Source organism: Fundulus heteroclitus, unplaced genomic scaffold (assembly GCF_011125445.2).
Source record: "Fundulus heteroclitus isolate FHET01 unplaced genomic scaffold, MU-UCD_Fhet_4.1 scaffold_45, whole genome shotgun sequence".
Taxonomy (NCBI): domain Eukaryota; kingdom Metazoa; phylum Chordata; class Actinopteri; order Cyprinodontiformes; family Fundulidae; genus Fundulus; species Fundulus heteroclitus.
Genome location: NW_023396868.1, coordinates 2,160,367 through 2,179,207, shown reverse-complemented (window position 1 = coordinate 2,179,207; position 18,841 = coordinate 2,160,367). Strand labels below are relative to the sequence as shown.

Genomic DNA, 18,841 nt, shown 5'->3' with positions numbered 1-18,841 from the left:
AGTAAAGCTTTAATAACAGCTACTTTAAAAGCCTGTGGTACATATCCATTTACCAAGGATAGATTAATCATGTCTAAAATAGGACCACTGATCAGAGGGAATACCTCCTTAAACAACTTGGTTGGGATTGGGTCTAACATACAGGTAGAAGGTTTAGATGAAGCTAAAATTTTAGATAGTTCAGAAAGCTCTACTGCTTTTAAACAGTTCAGACACTGCGCAGGTTCTAAGGATTCCTCCAATGCTGCCTCACTTACTGAGGACGAGGTAATCATGTTTGGGAGGATGCCAATTATTTTATTTTTAATGGAATCAATTTTATTTATGAAGAATCCCATAAAATCATTACTGCTAAGACCTAAAGGTATGGATGGATCAACAGAGCTGTGGCTCTGGGTAAGTTTGGCAACTGTACTGAAGAGAAATCTAGGATTATTCTTATTCTCCTCAATTAATGATGAAAAATATGCTGCTCTAACTCTGCGAAGGTTCTTGTTATACAACAATAGACTGTCCCTCCAGATTAGGTAGGATTCATCTTGGTGTGTAGAGCGCCATTTTCTCTCCAATTTCCTAACATTGTGCTTCAAGGAACGCAGCTCTGAATTAAACCAAGGAGCCAGCTTCCTGTGAATAATCACCTTCTTCTTCAAGGGAGCCCGTCCGTCCGTCCGTCCGTCTTCTTCCGCTTATCCGGGGTCGGGTCGCGGGGGTAGCAGCTTCAGTAGGGAGGCCCAGACGTCCCTCTCCCCAGCCACTTGGGCCAGCTCCTCAGGAGGAATCCCAAGGCGTTCCCAGGCCAGCCGGGAGACATAGTCCCTCCAGCGTGTCCTGGGTCTTCCCCTGGGCCTCCTCCCGGTGGGACGTGCCCGGAACACCTCACCAGGGAGGCGTCCAGGAGGCATCCTGACCAGATGCCCGAGCCACCTCAACTGGCTCCTCTCGACGTGGAGGAGCAGCGGCTCTACTCTGAGTCCTCCCCGGATGACTGAGCTCCTCACCCTATCTCTAAGGGAGAGCCCAGACACACTACGGAGAAAACTCATTTCAGCCGCTTGTATCCGGGATCTCGTTCTTTCGGTCACGACCCAAACCTCGTGACCATAGATGAGGGTAGGAACGTAGATCGACCGGTAAATCGAGAGCTTCGCCTTTTGGCTCAGCTCTCTCTTCACCACAACGGATCGGTACAGCGCCCGCTTCACAGCAGACGCTGCACCAATCCGCCTGTCGATCTCCCGCTCCATCCTCCCCTCATTCGTGAACAAGACCCCAAGATACTTGAACTCCTCCACTAGGGACAGGACATCCTCCCCAACCCGGAGAAGGCACTCTACCCTTTTCCGGTTCAAGACCATGGTCTCGGATTTGGAGGCACTGATTTTCATCCCGGCCGCTTCGCACTCGGCTGCGAACCGCTCCAGTGAGAGCTGTAGATCACGTCCTGATGAAGCCAATAGGACCACGTCATCCGCGAATAGCAGAGACGCAATCCTAAGGCCACCAAAACGGATCCCCTCAACACCTTGGCTGCGCCTAGAAATTCTGTCCATAAAAGTTATGAACAGAATCGGTGACAAAGGGCAACCTTGGCGGAGTCCAACTCTCACCGGAAACGAGTCTGACTTACTGCCGGCAATGCGGACCAGACTCTGACACCGGTCGTACAGAGACCTGACAGCCCTTATTAAAGGGTCCGGTACTCCATACTCCCGGAGTACCCCCCACAGGATCCCCCGGGGGACACGGTCGAATGCCTTCTCCAGATCCACAAAACACATGTAGACTGGTTGGGCAAACTCCCATGCCCCCTCAAGAATCCTGCTGAGGGTATAGAGCTGGTCCAGTGTTCCACGGCCAGGACGAAAACCACACTGCTCTTCCTGAATCTGAGATTCGACTATCCGACGGACCCTCCTTTCCAGAACCCCTGAATAGACCTTACCAGGGAGGCTTAAGAGTGTGATTCCCCTGTAGTTGGAACACACCCTCCGGTCCCCCTTTTTAAATAGGGGGACCACCACCCCAGTCTGCCAATCCAGAGGAACTGCCCCCGATGTCCACGCAATGTTGCAGAGCCGCGTTAACCAACACAGCCCCACAACATCCAGAGCCTTAAGGTACTCAGGGCGAATCTCATCCACCCCCGGGGCCTTGCCACCGAGGAGCTTTTTAACAACCTCGGCAACCTCAGCCCCAGAGATGGGAGAACCCGACCCAGAGTCCTCAGGCTCTGCTTCCTCAATGGAAGACGTGTTGGTGGGATTAAGGAGGTCTTCGAAGTATTCCGCCCACCGACGCACGACGTCCCGAGTCGAGGTCAGCAGCACACCACCCCCACTGTAAACAGTGTTGGTACTGCACTGCTTCCCCCTCCTGAGACGCCGGATAGTGGACCAGAATCGCTTCGAAGCCGTACGGCAGTCTTTCTCCATGGCCTCTCCGAACTCTTCCCACGCCCGAGTTTTTGCCTCGGCGACCAGCCGAGCCGCCTGCCGCTTCGACTGCCGGTACACATCAGCTGCTTCCGGAGTCCCACAGGCCAAAAAAGCCCGGTAGGACTCCTTCTTCAGCTTGACAGCTTCCCTCACCGCTGGTGTCCACCAGCGGGTTCGAGGGTTGCCGCCGCGACATGCACCGACAACCTTGCGGCCACAGCTCCAACTAGCCGCCTCAACAATAGAGGCGTGGAACATGGTCCATTCAGACTCAATGTCCACCGCCTCCCTCGGGACGTGTTTAAAGTTCTCCCGGAGGTGGGAGTTAAAGCTCCGCCTCACAGGGGACTCTGCCAGACGTTCCCAGCAAACCCTCACAGTGCGTTTGGGCCTGCCCGGTCGGACCGGCTTCCTCCCCCGCCATCGGAGCCAACTCACCACCAGGTAGTGGTCGGTAGAGAGCTCCGCCCCTCTCTTCACCCGAGTGTCCAAGACATACGGCCGCAGGTCAGATGAAACGACAACAAAGTCGATCATTGAACTGCGACCTAGGGTGTCCTGGTGCCAAGAGCACATATGGACACCCTTATGCTTGAACATGGTGTTTGTGATGGACAATCCATGACGAGCACAGAAGTCCAACAACAAAACACCACTCGAGTTCAGATCAGGTGGGCCATTCCTCCCAACCACGCCCCTCCAGGTCCCACTGTCATTGCCCACGTGAGCGTTGAAGTCCCCCAGCAAAACGAGGGAGTCCCCAGGAGGGGCACTCTCCAGTACCCCTTCCAAGGACTCCAAAAAGGGTGGGTAATCTGAACTGCTGTTTGGCGCATAAGCGCAAACAACAGTCAGAACCCGTCCCCCCACACGAATGCGGAGGGAGGCCACCCTCTCGTTCACCGGGGAAAACCCCAACGTGCAGGCACCGAGATGGGGGGCAACCAGTATGACAACCCCAGCTCGGCGCCTCTCACCATGGGCAACTCCAGAGTGGAAGAATGTCCAGCCCCTCTCAAGGAGACTGGTTCCGGAGCCAGAGCGGTGCGTCGAGGTGAGTCCGACTATCTCTAGTCGGAACCTCTCAACCTCGCACACAAGCTCAGGCTCCTTCCCCACCAGAGAGGTGACATTCCACGTCCCAAGAGCCAGCTTCTGCAGCCGAGGATCGGAACGCCAAGGTCCCCGCCCTCTACTGCTACCCGTTGCACAATGCACCCGACCCCTTTGGCCCCTCCGACAGGTGGTGAGCCCATTGGAAGGGGGACCCATGTTGCCTCTTCGGGCTGAGCCCGGCCGGGCTCCATGGGCAAAAGCCCGGCCACCAGACGCTCGCCAACGTGCCCCACCTCCAGGCCTGGCTCCAGAGTGGGGCCCCGGTGACCCGCGTCCGGGCGAGGGAACACGAGGTCCAATAATATTACTCATCATAAGGGGCATTTTGGGCTGCACTTTGTCTGGTCCCGCACCTAGGACCTGTCTGCCTTGGGTGACCCTACTAGGGGCTTAAAGCCCCTGACAGCATAGCTCCTAGGATCATTGGGACACTCAAACCCCTCCACCACGGTAAGGTGGCAGCCCAGGGAGGGGTTCAAGGGAGCTACATTGTCTAATGCAGAACGCAATGACGAAGTCATACCGTTTACAAAGACATCTATTTGTGAATTGGAAGAAACAACATTGCTGCCATCTAAAGGGCATTTCTGCAATACGGAGGATATTAAAAAGGGGACAGACTCTTTAAGTTTTGATACAGCATTATCCGATAAAGATCTACTATAATGGAACCCTCTTTTGGGGGTGGAGAACTCAGTTAGATTAAACTCAAATGTAATTAAAAAATTATCAGATAGGACAGGGTTGTGAGGAAATACTGTTAATTCTTCACAATCAATGCCATATGTCAGCACAAGGTCTAAAGTATTGAGCCAAGAGTGCGTCGGTTAATGCACATTTTGAGCAAAACCAATTGAATCTAGGATAGTTTTAAAGGCTACACTAAGGTTATCACATTTACATTATACAGTGTGCATGAACATTTCACATTCAACATAACGTAACATAGAACTTCCTTTATTTGACCGTTTTCCCGTCTATCCTGTCTAGTTCTTTATCTTTGTCGCTGTCTTTTGTCTTAAATATTGTCCATTTCCTCCACTTTTCTTCCATTTGAGTTTGTTGAAGTCTTAGATGATGCGTCAGTGTTTCTATAATGTGGATTTCGTCTACTATTCCAGTCCATTGTTCCTGGCAAGGGGGGTCTTCCTGTCCCCATTTCTTGTAATAGCCTTTTTGCTAGCTATTAACAATATCTTGATCAGATACCTGTCTTTTACCCTTACTTTAACATTGTTAAAATTGCAAAGATATAGTACCACACTATGCTGGTGAAGATTCTCAGTCATCCAGGTCATGGTCATTCCAAAAAAAAAGTAAAAAACGAAACAACTGGACTTGTTTTCCGTAGTAGAAGACGTTTCGCTTCCTCTCCAGGAAGCTTTCTCAATTCAAAAAGTCTGGAGTAATGTGGAGTGCCAAGCTTTATACTACTGCCAAACAAAGGCCTTGTAATGGCTTAGATAACATGCTAATTCTACAGAAACAGGTCCACCCCTTAGTAATGGGCGGTCGTTAAAGACATTAAGACAGCAGATTGAACCGAAACTGGTCCACTCCTCTGTAACAAGGAGTCGTTAGAGTTGTTATTGGCCTGGCTTACAGGAGCAATGTTTTGATCACCCATATGAGAGTGGGAATTGAGGTGATGACTGGCCGGAAATAATCCTATTGCTGTGTTGTAAGTTTTTGAGAGTTGGAACCTAAGGCCTCCTGTGTGAAAATGTGAACATTTTGGTCCTCAGAGAGTGTCCTTTGTCCTTAAGGTGTAGGTGGACAGCAGATTCTTGTCCTGAGGATGTAGCTCTCCTGTGTTGAGTCATGCGTCTGTGGAGAGGTTGTTTGGTTTCTCCAATATAAAGATCAGAACATTCCTCACTGTACTGAACTGCATACACCACTCCGCTCATCTTAGGTTTGGGGGTTTTGTCCTTGGGATGCACCAGCCTCTGTCTGAGGGTCCTGTTTGGTTTGAAATGTTCTGGGATTTTGTGTTTGGAGAAAATCCTCTTGAGTTTTTCAGAGACGCCAGCAACATATGGGATGACAATGTTTTTGCGTTTATTCTTCTCACCATTATGTTCTGCAGCGGGTCTTTTGGATTTTCTTGCTGATTTGACAAAAGCCCAGTTAGGGTACCCACAGGTTTGGAGGGCATCTCTGATGTGTTTCTGTTCCTTGTGCTTCCCTTCTGTTTTAGTTGGGACATGCTCGGCCCGGTGTTGTAAGGTTCTGATGACAGAAAGTTTGTGCTCCAGTGGGTGGTGTGAGTCAAAAAGAAGATATTGGTCTGTGTGAGTGGGTTTCCTATCCACTTCAGTGTTGAGGTTTCCATCTCCTTCCATGCTCACCAAACAGTCCAGAAAAGGTAGCTTGTTGTCGTTGGCATCCTCTCTGGTAAACTTGATGTTATTGTCCACCGAGTTGATGTGTCTTGTGAAAGCTTCCACCTCTTTTAAATGGATTTTGGCAAAGGTGTCATCCACATATCTAAACCAGTGGCTTGGTGGTGTTCCTCTGAAGGTTCCCAAAGCTCTCTTTTCCATTTCTTCCATGTAAAGATTGGCTACAATTGGTGACACTGGAGATCCCATGGCGCAACCATGGTGTGAAGGAAGCCATCTATGTTAAGAGAGAAAAACCAACCTTTTCTGTTGAATTTGCATGTTATCTAAGCCATCACAACGCCTTTGCTTGGTATTAGTGTAAAGCTTGTTACTCCACATTACTCCAGACTTTTTGAATTGAGAAAGCTTCCTGGAGAGGAAGCGAAACGTCTTCAGCTACGGAAAACAAGTCCAGTTGTTTTGTTTTTTACTTTTTTTTGGAAGTACCACACTGGGATATCATATGCCAGAATGTTCTTCACAGTTTCATGTACATTTTTCCAAAATTGGACAATTTTAGGACAGTTCCAGAATATGTGAGAATGATCCGCATTCATTGATCCACAATTCCGCCAACACCCCATATTTGTATCCTTATATCTATTTTTGATTTTAGGTGTGATGAAAAATCGTATTAGATTTTTCCATGTGAACTCCCTCCATATCCGTGAATTGGAGGATGTCTGATGTGTTTTCCACATATCCAACCAATCTCCATCTGAAAATTTTGTGTTAAGTTCTAATTCCCACTTTTCTTTTACATACTTAGTTGAATGTTTATGCATCGTCAGTTTTTGATACAGAGTAGACATTATTTTAATTTTGGTTACACTGAATGAATTTATCACAATTTTATTCACCTCATTTACTTCCTTAGAGGGATCCCACCTGATTTCTGTCTTATAATAGTCTCTCAATTGCATTTACCTGTAGAATTCATGTTTATCCAAATTATACTTCTCCATCATTTTTTGAAAACTCTCCAGCTCCCCGTCTTTCTGAAGGGTATACCATCCTGTGACCCCCTTGCTTATCCATTGTTTGAACCCTTTATCATACCTTGCTGGTTTGAAATCACTATCATATGCTACCCACCTGAGCATTTTTATTTATTTCTTTATCTTGTGTTTTTTTTTTTTTTATGTTTTTAAACACTGGAATTGGATCCATGTATTTTTTGATCTTCTTATATCTTTCTTCATCCCCAATAACACTTTGGATTGGGTATCCTCCAAACTCTTTTTCCATTTCTTTCCACTTTGCTTTATAGTCTGGTGTGCACCAACATATGACATGTCTGAGCTGAGATGCACAGAAGCAATCCTTTAATTTTAGACCCATACCCTCTTTGTCTTTCGGTAGCTGTAGAGTTTCATATTTTACTCTTGATTTTTTGCCACCCCAAATGAATCTTGATATTATCTTGTCCCAGTTAGCAAATTGTGTTTGAGGGACCTCTATTGGTAATGACTGGAACAAATATAGAAGTTTTGCTTGTACATTCATTTTAATAATTTCAATTCTCGAGTTCAGATCCAAGGACAAAGTAGTCCATCTATCTATATGTTTTTGTATTTCTTGGCTTATTTTATCATAATTTGCTTTGTACAGTGTAGATAACCCTTTAGTAATGTTAACCCCTAGGTCAGGGATGGGCAACTTCCATGATAAAGAGGGCCACATTTTTTTCAGCACGACCATTGGAGGGCCACATGACCACGCACTTCAAATAATTGGATATGAAAGACGCTACAAATTATTCTCAATAAGAACAAATTTTAGATGAATTTATATCTGTATGTTTACTGCACCAACATATAACTATTTTCTGCATATAAATGCATTTTAATATGTCCTTAAGCAAAAGACAAACCGTTTGCTTAAAAAAAAATTGCAAAAAAGGAATTTAAACTCCATATCAATGCATTCAGGAGCATGGGTCATTTCAAATTTACAAGGAAAGAGGCATAAAACGGCACAGAACTTAACTCAAACAATAATGTGTCTATCCAGAAACTGTGTGGGCTTTCTTACAATACTGAATGCTCTATAATTGTATTCCTGTTACTTTTTGATTATGCACATCTGTTAGCTTTTTATTCTAAAAAATCTAATGTCCCATGCTCCTGAATGCACCATAGCTTTCTGACGCTCACGAATGCATCACACTGGTCTGTGAACGCGGTGCTGCACGTTTGATCTTCTGCTTAAGACAAAGCTTTGCAGTTTCAAAACTCACGTCGGCTCTCACGGTTTATGTTGTGTGTGAATGACAAGAGACCAAAAAAAAATAAAATTCCCCATGTCCATACTTCTTCCCATTTTGTCTGAAAAATGTGACTTTCTCGTCAAGTTTTCCCTTTATTCCACTGCTAGTCATAGACATCATATACGTAGACGCCCCATTGGTCGCTGCCGGCCGCTAGGCCGACGTGCCTACAGGGCGGCCATCTTGGGTCAGACCACAGATCAGACAGCTGCTGTCAAAATGAATAGGAGACAGCTCAGATCTCATTTTAATCATATGTTCACAATGCTCGTGACCTTTTAGACAGATTACATATATTTATTCAGAACCAAAACTATTTAAACTGAAGTCAAACTGGATGAAAAATTTACACGCACTTACATATTTTGCAGTTACATATTAATCTAATATACACACAAATTATACATACATAAATCTTTCTGTCTTTCAATATATATATATATATATATATATATATATATATATATATATATATATATACAGACACTGATCTACAGACAGCAGCACTGATCTACATAGGAGCAAAACTATATACAGACAAGTGAGAGCAAATGTGCTCCTAACTCATAAATTATATAATACAAACCGCGATCCCCCCTCATAAATCAGGTCTATCCAGTAATTTAGGACCATTTTTTTTGTTTTTGGTGTTTAATGTACTTTTCTCTCCCTGCTACCCATTAGCACATATTGTGTTTATGCCAGAAAAACTGCAACTGTAAAGCATAAGGATTATCTATCATAAAATCTTACTCATGGAAGGTAATTCCCCAGGATCTGGTTCCTAGTGTCCTTTTATTTGCGCATCCATAAGCAGAGTAAAAGTCGGGCTTCCTGGGACGGAGCTCTGGAAGTTTGCTTACTTTCAATACAAAATCTAAATTATTTATTGAGTTAGACAATCATTTAATTAAATCAATTGGTCCCAATTAGCCCCTAAAGGGGTCACGTTTTCAGTCAGTTGATTTATCTGGAAATCGGGTGAGAATTCACCGGATTCAGAGTGTCTGAAAACATAAAGTACATTTTCCTGAACTGACTTGTATTCTCTTTGAGCGCAGCTAGGTCTGACCTAAGATGGCCGCTCTGTCGGCACGCCTCTCACCCGACGACGCGGCGTCTACGTATTCATGTCTGTGCTGCTAGTGGCCAGGGCTCTTGACTTTCTTCCTCGCTGTTGCAAAGCGGCCCATGCCCGCTATTGTTTGGGTACGGCCCCCTATCGGTCAAAAGTATAATTACATTTTTCTTTTTTTTCTTTTTTTTATCATTATTAAATTATTATTGATCTATTCGCGGGCCGCACTGAGTGATGACGAGGGCCGTGTGAGGGCCGCCAGGTGCCCATCCCTGCCCTAGGTATTTAATTTCCTTCATATTCCATTTGATGGGAAATGATTCCTGTATCTCTCTCGATGGAATGTAATTAAGTGTTAGAGTTTGCGTTTTGGTTACATTAATTTTATATCCTGAGAGATAACCATATTTTCCAAAAAGATTCATCAACGCTGGTAGCGATTCCTCTGGCTGTTCAAGGAAAGTTATTACATCGCCTGCAAAAAGTCCTATTTTGTGTTCAACTCCATTCACTATAACTCCCTTAATTTTTTCGTCTTGCCATACTGCCTGCGCCAGAGGTTCTATAAAGAGGGCAAACAGTGTAGGTGATAGACAGCACTCCTACCTGGTTGATCTTTGTATGTTGAATTTGTCAGTCAGGCTTCCATTTATTTTAAATCTCGCTGTGGGGTGATGGTATAGTGTCTTTATACATTGTACTGATTTATTACTGAATCCAAATCGTTCTAATGTTTTATATAGAAATTCCCAATTTACCAAATCAAATGCTTTTTCTGCGTCAACACTTACTAGTATGGTACTTTCTTTTCCCAGCTGCGCCTGTTCTACTATATGTAGAACTCTTCTAATATTATCATGTGTTTGACGTCCTCTCATAAATCCTGTTTGATCTTCCTCTATCAAGTCTGTAACAAAGGTGTTTAATCTATTAGTGATAATGGTTGTGTATATATTTTAATCTACGTTTAACAATGAAATTGGTCTATAATTGCCGCAGTGTTCCTTATCTTTTCCTTGTTTAGGGATGACTGAGATGATAGTTTCACTCCATGAAGGAGGTATTTTGTTGTTACTGAGTGTCCAATTGAAAGAAGCTGCAAGTACTGGCGTCAACTCTTCCCTAAACGTCTCGTACCATTCTGCCGGGTATCCATGATTGCCTGGTGATTTATTATTTTTTAAAGAATTTATTGCCTCTTTCACTTCCTCTGTTTTGATTGCTTCTGTCAGTATCTCGTTTTGTAGTTTGCCAATTGTTGGTAGATCTAATTCATTCTCTTTTCCTCCTCATGTGTAAATTCAGGTTGTGTATATAATTTCTCATAATATTCTAGAAAAATACCTTCTATTTCCTCTGGATTATCTCCCCTGTGTGTGGATTTCTAATTTTGTAAATCGCATTCCATGTGTGTTGTTTGCGTATACGTTTTGCTAACAGTTTAGTTGCCCTTGAACCTGCTTCGTAGTAATTCTGTTTCAGAAATATATGCCTTTTTTCAATCTCTCCTATTAATATATCATTTATTTTGGTTTTAACTACCTTGATCTTGTGATGATTAGTGTGGAGATGAACCCAGTGGTCAGCCAGACACGGTTGTAAATCTTTGCGGTGTTTATTGAAAGGTTGGAGAGGGAATTTGGCAGGCGAACAGACAGGGTCCAGGCTGATAATGGTACAGACTCAAAAAACAAGAACAGGTCAGACACAACCAAAATACTGAAAGCTCTTACCGACGAAAAGAATGTGAAGTCCCGGCAACAAACAGACAACTAAGGCAGGCTTAAATAGGAGACTGGAACAGGTGAGCAGGGCGGGACCAATTAACCAAAACAGATGAAAGCAATTGAAGGAACATACAGACTAATAAAGAGAAAACCTAAGATAGAAAGTAAGACATAGACTAATGAACACGAGCTGACATAAATAATAACAAAGACCAGATGACTTAAAACAGACTAAGCATAAATCCAAAACAATACAAGACAGAAATAAATCCTAAAACAGAAAAGTTGGCTAACTGAAAATAACCTAAACCACAACAGAACGTTACAGATCTCTTGGTAAACCTTTGATTCTTTTGATTTCTGATATTCTTGTTCTAATTCCCTAAGTCTCTCCATATTTGTCCTGTATGTCTGTAGTCTAATTCTTTTATCATGCGCAGTTTCAGCAATTAACTTTCCCCCGATGACTGCCTTCATGGCATCCCATCATATTGTTGGGTCCACAGTTCCATTATTATTTTCTTTAATATATTGTTTTATTTTTGCTTTTATTTTTTCTCTCTGTTGATCACTATTTAATATCCCCACATTCAGTCTCCGTACCGAGTTTCTTTTCCTGTTGTTTAGACATATCTTTAAATAAATTGGATTATGATCAGAAATATGTGCCACCCCTATTCTGCACTATAAGAACTGCGCTCGAACAGCGGGAGGATGCCAGAGTGTTACCTTTGTGGTATGCCCATTAGCCACGGCCTCTCGCCAGTCTTTCTTTTCTCCCACGCTAATACTCGCCCTTTGTGTTTCCCATGTACCTCCTTGTGCTCCGACGTCCTCCCTCGTGCCACTGTGTCTCCCTTGAGGTGACTCCTTCTGTGATCCTCTGGTTCCTCTCGAGTCGATTCCTTTCCCCTGGACGCAAGGCTCTCTCCGACGTTCCCCTGGTTCCTCCCGCTGTTCTGGATCCCTGGACTCCCCGGTGCTGCTCGGACCCCCTCGCTCCGCTCTCCAGCTGCTCGGACACCTGCTGCCAACATCTAAGCTGAGTCCACACTGCCTTCCTCCCCGGTCGGGTTATTTGCACCTCGTGGTAAGATTAAGCCCTTTAGTTTATTAATCTAGTCTCATCTCGAGAATTAATCATTCCTCTTACCTCTCAGATTGATCCGGTCCCCTGGTCCTGGGTTCCCGCTCGAGCCGTCCCTTGTCAACGCAGATTTGCTCTGCAACCACGTATAACTCCTGAGTTAAATAAAACCTTTAAAAACTTTACCTGTTGTCACCGAGTGTATTCTGCATGTGGGCCCGACATCTTAAGGCAAGCATGACAATAATATAATCTATTCTTGCATGCATCCCATGTGCACTACTTTTTTAATTTTTCATGTTCTGTTTTGGATAAATGAGTCTCTTGTAAGAATATAATTTGAGCCTTTTCCTTTTTCAGTTTTGTCATCACCTTTCTTTTTTACTCAATGCATTCAAACCATTCACATTCAGCGACATTATCTTGATATCAGTCATAAGTATGATTTATTACTCCTTTATACATGCTCCCAAGCAACTCGTAGCAGAACCAGTATGAACTCTTGCTAACTACACATCAGGGCTCTCAACTCTCACGCATTGACCGTGTGACACGCATTTCACTGACTTCACAAGCTCACACGCAACACATGACATTTCACACGCAAACATGGCATTTCTCATACATAAAAATCACAAAGCCCGTCTGGGCTGTGGACGACAAAACTCCGCCTTCTGCTGAGCTGTTTCGGCTTCTTTCACAGCTTGTGGCCATCAGTGATTCCTGCTGCAGTTAGTGTTAACAGAGCAGCAGGAAGAGTGATCAGAGTTATGAATAATTTTAGTCTTAACAGTGGTGAAAGTGAGCCAGTAAGGTCCTGTACCGCGTACACAGGAGGGGAGGGGGCGGGGGGAGAGCTGCTGCCAGATGACCGGTTCATTCAGAACCAGTCATGGCTGCACGCTGGATCAGAAAACAGTTCTGCTAACCAGATGCAGTTTAAAAAGCCACTTAGTCTGTTTATAGGTTTAGTTTTTATTAATTCTGCATTTTTTAACTACATGCACCGTATTTCTGTGCCTCCGCGCTTGCTCCTCTCCCTCCCCTCCTTTCCCTCTGAGCAGGTGCTTTTATCACCGTTCATTCAAAACGTGAATCACTACGTTTAATGTCCTCACATCGGTAGCAACGTGTGCCAGTTAAAGTCAATAGGAGAGTTAGTAGCTGTGTTTCATGCTATTTTTTTTTAACAACATAGAATCAGTGGCGCTTCGGTGTGCTGCTGCCTCGCGCTTTAATTCAGGTGCGCACTTTTAAGGGTCATTTTAAAGAACTTGTAACATCAGGGGCTTCATCTCAGACCTGTCAGTACCCCTGTTCCCTTTATAGGAGCCATTTACAGTAATTTTCCCCACTGTTTATCCGTTGCACGCAGCGCACGGGGGTAAAATCCGCCCACCTCACCGCCCAGTGCGCACTGACGAGAGCAACAGAGATTTGTCTGATCAGCGCGCGACTGACTGAGATGAGAAACCTGTCCCTGTGAAAGGTGATGAGAATGGTTATAAACTGTAACAGTCTAGAAGTGCATGGAGCTGAAAAGAGGGAGACATCAGCAGCTGGATCGTGCGTAAAGACGCAGCGTGAACCTCTGTGTGCTTCAGTGTTGCTGCTGAGAGGAAAATGTTGACCATAAAGACTTGATGAAACTCAGCCTGATTCACCAATCAGGTTATAGATCTACAATGATAAACAACCCATAGATGAATGTGTAACAGTATAATAATTCGGTCAATAACTTAAAACTATTTAATTTTATTCAGTATTATTTGAACAATTGTGATTTTTTTATGTCTTAATCCATTAACTGAACAATAAAGTATTAATACGTCTCTTTCTCTTTTTAACAAAAGTAATACATGTCTACTTCGTTGTCTGGTGGGATAAAAATGAGATGGAGTTGACTCCACCGGCTCTTCCAGGGTCCGGTTAGCCCCGCCCCCAAACAAGCCCCGCCCCCAAATTAGCATAATCTCACTCTTAATTTTTGATAAAAGTTGAGAGGTCTGTAAACATAAACCAAAAATCTGACGGACTTTCGAACAATGGGTAACCTTCTTCCCCCAGTCCCAGTTGGTGGGTGGAAAGGAGATCCTCACCTCTATTGAGGGCCCCTCCCTAGATGTAACGCTACTCCCATGCCGTGGGACACCACTCCATTTAGACATGTCCAACTTAAATGTCTTTTCTTGCAAAGTCAACTTCTTCTGAAAGCAAAGCATTCTAAGATTTCCATTGGAAGCTTTGTAATCTTTCTCTCGCTCGGTGTGCCGCGTCTCGTCCTGTTCTTTCCCCTTCACTCGCTGCCACCCCGTGGCTCCTCACTGTTTTTACCCCACTGCTGCAGCATCTCCTCCTTGCTCAGCAACCGTGTAGCCCCTTTCCTTCATGTCCAGCGCTGCTGTCCTGGCACTGTCGTATGTCTTCGTTCCGTTCTCCCAATGAATCTGAATTTTAGCGTAGCTGTGTCTGGAAACGTATTCCTTTCTCCTTCAGTATTTTTTTAATGCCCGAATATGTCTTCCTTTTCTGGACAATCTCGTTCGGATAGTCGTGGTCAAAGCAGATTTGTTTACCTGTTACCTGGATCTTTTTCTGCCAGGCTTTCTTCAGGATTGTTCCTTTGGTCTCAAATTGTACAAAGTTAACCCCGACTGACCTCGGTGTTGCATTGGATTCAGTTTTGGGGTGAGGGCTCGGTGGGCTCGTTGAATCTGGAGATCGATCATCCCTGGAAAATCGGGTTCCTTCTTAAAAAGTTGCTCCTTAAATGTAGCTGTGGATTTCCCTTCTACATCTTCTGGTAAGCCGAAGATTCTGATATTGTTTCTCCTTGATCTCCCTTCCAGATCGGTTAGTTTTTCCTGCATTCGCTGTGCTTGTTCCACCATCATCGTTAGCATCTTGTTAGCATCCATCTTCCACTCCTCCACCTCCGCTATGCGTGTCTGTGCCTCGCTAATGTTTACTTGTTGTGCCTGTAGCTCCCGGTCATTCTCAGACAGCCTTCGGTCTATTTCCTGTTGAAGATTCGTTATTTCTTCCTTAATTTCTTTCTTCAGTTCGTCCTTGAATACTACCAGCTCCCGGCACAGCTCTTGTTTAAGCATTTTAATGTGATCTCTAATAGCTGCGAGCCCATTTTGCAGCGTCTGCGTGCTATCGTGTTCTTCCATTTCCTCGTGCTCGCTAGCTTTGTGTTCGGAAATTTCTTCCGTTACAGGCAGTTCTTTGGTTCTGTCTTGCTTTTTATATTTTTTCCAGCTTGTTCTCTTGCTTGTCCCACTCATGCTTTAGATTTATCTATCGAGTTCTAAGATAGGCCTTCCTTCCAAAGTGAATCATATACTTACAGAGTCCATTGTATTTCTTCTTTTCCTGAACCCACTTTGATACGGAGACAGTAATTATTCATTCCACTGTTTTCCATAATTCTGATGTTAACACTATAGGTCTATAGTTTGGTGGATTTGATGGTCCTTTAAATGGTTTTAATATTGGAACTATAATTGAATTTTTCCATGATGCTGGAATTTTGCCATTGTCCTAGATTAAGTTAAATGTGCTTTAACATATTGTAATAATCATTATCTTTGCCAGGGTATGATTGTTTGGTATTATTAAGAGCTCTTTTTTAATTTGTACAAGGTACTAGGAAGGTCCATTTGCCCTTCTATAATGGGTTTCTTCTCAGTTACAGCTGGATGCTCCTCTATAATCTTTTCCTTAAGTCCCTTACAATGTCTGAAATACTAGCCCCTCTCAACCAAACCCATGTGAATGACAGTGACAGGCAACTAGTGAAAATCACAACCATATAGGCTACAATCTCTGGTAAAGTTACATCTTGAATATAATGTGTAAGCAGGATTATATAGAAACCGGGCAATGTAAACCTCATAGCATAATGCATAACACTAGGTTAAGTTACAGTTTTACTAGAGATAATTTTTGTATCCCATGGCTACATGCACAATGTTTCTCCCCAGATATTCCACTGGTCCTGTTTGAGGGTACCACCTTCTTGCTGCAAACGCACAGAAGACCCACTGACAGGCTTCTAACAGTATCAAGGAGGGGGGAAATTTTTTTTCCAACATCAGCTATCACTGACACCCTCCTGTTCCTCTACCACAAATACTTCTGGGAGCCAATTGAAATCCTAGGAATCGGGACAAAGTCTGCTGCCACCAATGGACAGTACTGCCAGTTAGTTGAAAAAAAAAAGCATTCACAATCCAAGGAACAAATTGCATCTTAGAAACGCATATCCACACTCTTATACAGAGTAACCTTACCAAACACACACACATAACTTGATATCAATTTTGTAAACCTAATCCTCTTATCATGTTTATACTATGTGCAATAATTAGAATACATTGAACTGTATTCTGCTATGTTTTATTAAATACTCAGTGTGTCATATAGGGTTTGTCATTCTTTTCTATAAACAAAAAATATATAAATTATTACCAAGGAATAGTGGATAGTGATATTTTACTAAATTTCATTTCTAAGACATCTTCATATTTCCAAGGCATCTTGAGACATCTCAAGTCATCTCAAGACATCTTAAGACCCATGTCTATAGACACGTCTTACAGACACGTCTTGACTTACCAAATCATTTCAAAACATCTCAACAAATGTGTCTTGAGACACATCTTAAGGTGTTTTGAGATGCGGTGATGGCTGGGTATACTGGAACTATGTGTTTTTACCAGTGTTTTAGCTAATATTTCTGCTTTATCTGGATTGTTTATTGCTATGGTGTTTTCGTATTTAATTACTGAAATTTGACATTTTTATTTATTCCATTCATTCTTTGATCATTCCCCAAATGATGTAACTTGGTTTCTCTACCAATACTTGAACAATATTTTCTCCAATATTCACTTTTTGCCATTCTAATTGTTTCCCTTGCAATTGCTTGCATTCTTTTATGACATATAAGTTTTTCAGTTGTAAAATTGAGTGTTAAATTGTTTGAATGCTTTATTCCTTTCTTGAATAGCTTTTTTACATGCATCATTCCACCATGGAATATTTTTCTTAATTCCTTTCTCTTTAATTTTAGGAATTGTTTTATTTGTTACCTGCATCTATTGATGTTATTTTTTCAAAAATAACCTTCTGACTTCAGCTGATCCAAAAGGCTGTTGCAGGAGCTCTGATGAAAAACAACAAGAGAGATCAGATTTCTCCAATTTCAGCTCACAAACATTAGCATCCTGTTAAATCAAGAATAGAGTTTCAAATTCTCCTTCTCACACCTTAATAATCAAGCTCCATCATACATCAGAGACCTGAATAATCTGTCTGCATGATATGATTGAATTTGACTTTATAAAGTGCCTTGAGATGACATGTTGTGAATTGGCGCTATACAAATAAAATAGAATTGAACTGAATTCTTTAAAATTCTCTCACCCTGATTCTTCTGTCTTGTTCACATTTCTGGCATTCCAATACATGTTCTTCTGATTTCTCCTCCCTGTAGTAGGCTATTCACAATTCCCTGAACTTTTTTATTTTAAACAGTGTAGAGTTAAATCCAGTATTTCCACAACTTAATCTTGTAATTAATTTATCATTTTTCTGCTCCTTCTTCCAGTTCTTATTTCTCCTATGTTTTTTATTCTATAAACTTCCTTTCCTTTCTCCATCTTTTCTGAAACTCTTTTGACTTTTGTTAAAAGATACTTCTTGCCTCTGATTTACTAATAACAGTGAAGCTAACATGAGTTTGAATAGCCTTCATCTGTCATCTCATTTCCCTTTTTATTCCCATGTGTGTGGGTACCCATAAAAATACTATATCCATCCCTTGTATTCTGGATACTTATGTAATATCTCTAATAAAATGTCTGTTTTGATTATGTCTCAATGATTATGTTCGGAGCCCTTAAAGGAACATTGAATGGAAAAAATATATACTTTCTCGTGCATGCCAAAGAGTAATTATTTTCTTATTTCCCTTAAATATCCCTGTAGGGGCTCAGTAATTATGTTTTAAACTCAAAACACAGAGTTTGAATATCACATTTTGAAGAAGTGTTTTAAATGTGCTGCTGAAAGAGAGACCCAGACGAAAAAAGTAAGGAAAATGGGGAGTATAGACTCTAAAAAGAATATTAGGAAACGGGGGGTGGTTGGGGGGTTATGGATGAAATCAGGATTATAAATTAAGCATTGTTCTTATTTTTACACAACACAAAAGTAAAACATGGAACGTAATTGGTGGACGCCATAGTTACACACTTATGTACAGTAGATGTCGGTATGCCCCTCTAAAACTGTTTGCGATCCGCCAATAAGGAAAAGAAGAAGAAGCAGAAGCAGAAGAAGAAGAAGAAGAAGAAGAAGAAGAAGAAGTAGTCAGCTGATAAGGAAGTGCTAGACAACAAGAGCAGGTAAGGTGACTGCTTTTCTACCCTCTGAGCTCATTCTCTGTGTTTACATCCACTCTTTGTTGTTTTGTGGGCTTTTTAAGACAGCTCGGTTCCCTCCTTCCTTTCTGCTGATTCTCTCTCAGTTTAACCAGCTGCACAGGTAGAACGAGTTATGAAAATAAAACACAAGTTGACAGTCATGTGAACTGGTTGCTACAGCATTTGTAGAATCCTTGGATCTTCTTGCTATAACTTTAAACTGATCTAATGACCGAGACACCCAAGAGGAAAACTTGAAGCGATACTGGCGAACTTCCTCTTTGAAGGAGCGTTCACATCGTGCG

The 18,841-nt window shown here is 42.8% G+C and overlaps 1 protein-coding gene across 2 annotated transcripts in view; it reads left to right on the top strand.

Moving 5' to 3' along the window:
• The first annotated feature begins 18,423 nt into the window (after positions 1-18,423).
• The window catches only part of ctns (cystinosin, lysosomal cystine transporter), a 52,039-nt gene continuing 51,621 nt past the window's right edge, over positions 18,424-18,841 (top strand). For both annotated transcript variants that reach the window (XM_036131674.1, XM_036131673.1), the window contains exon 1: positions 18,424-18,518. The gene's annotated coding sequence lies outside the window, so the exon portion shown is untranslated. The remainder of the gene's footprint in view (positions 18,519-18,841) is intronic.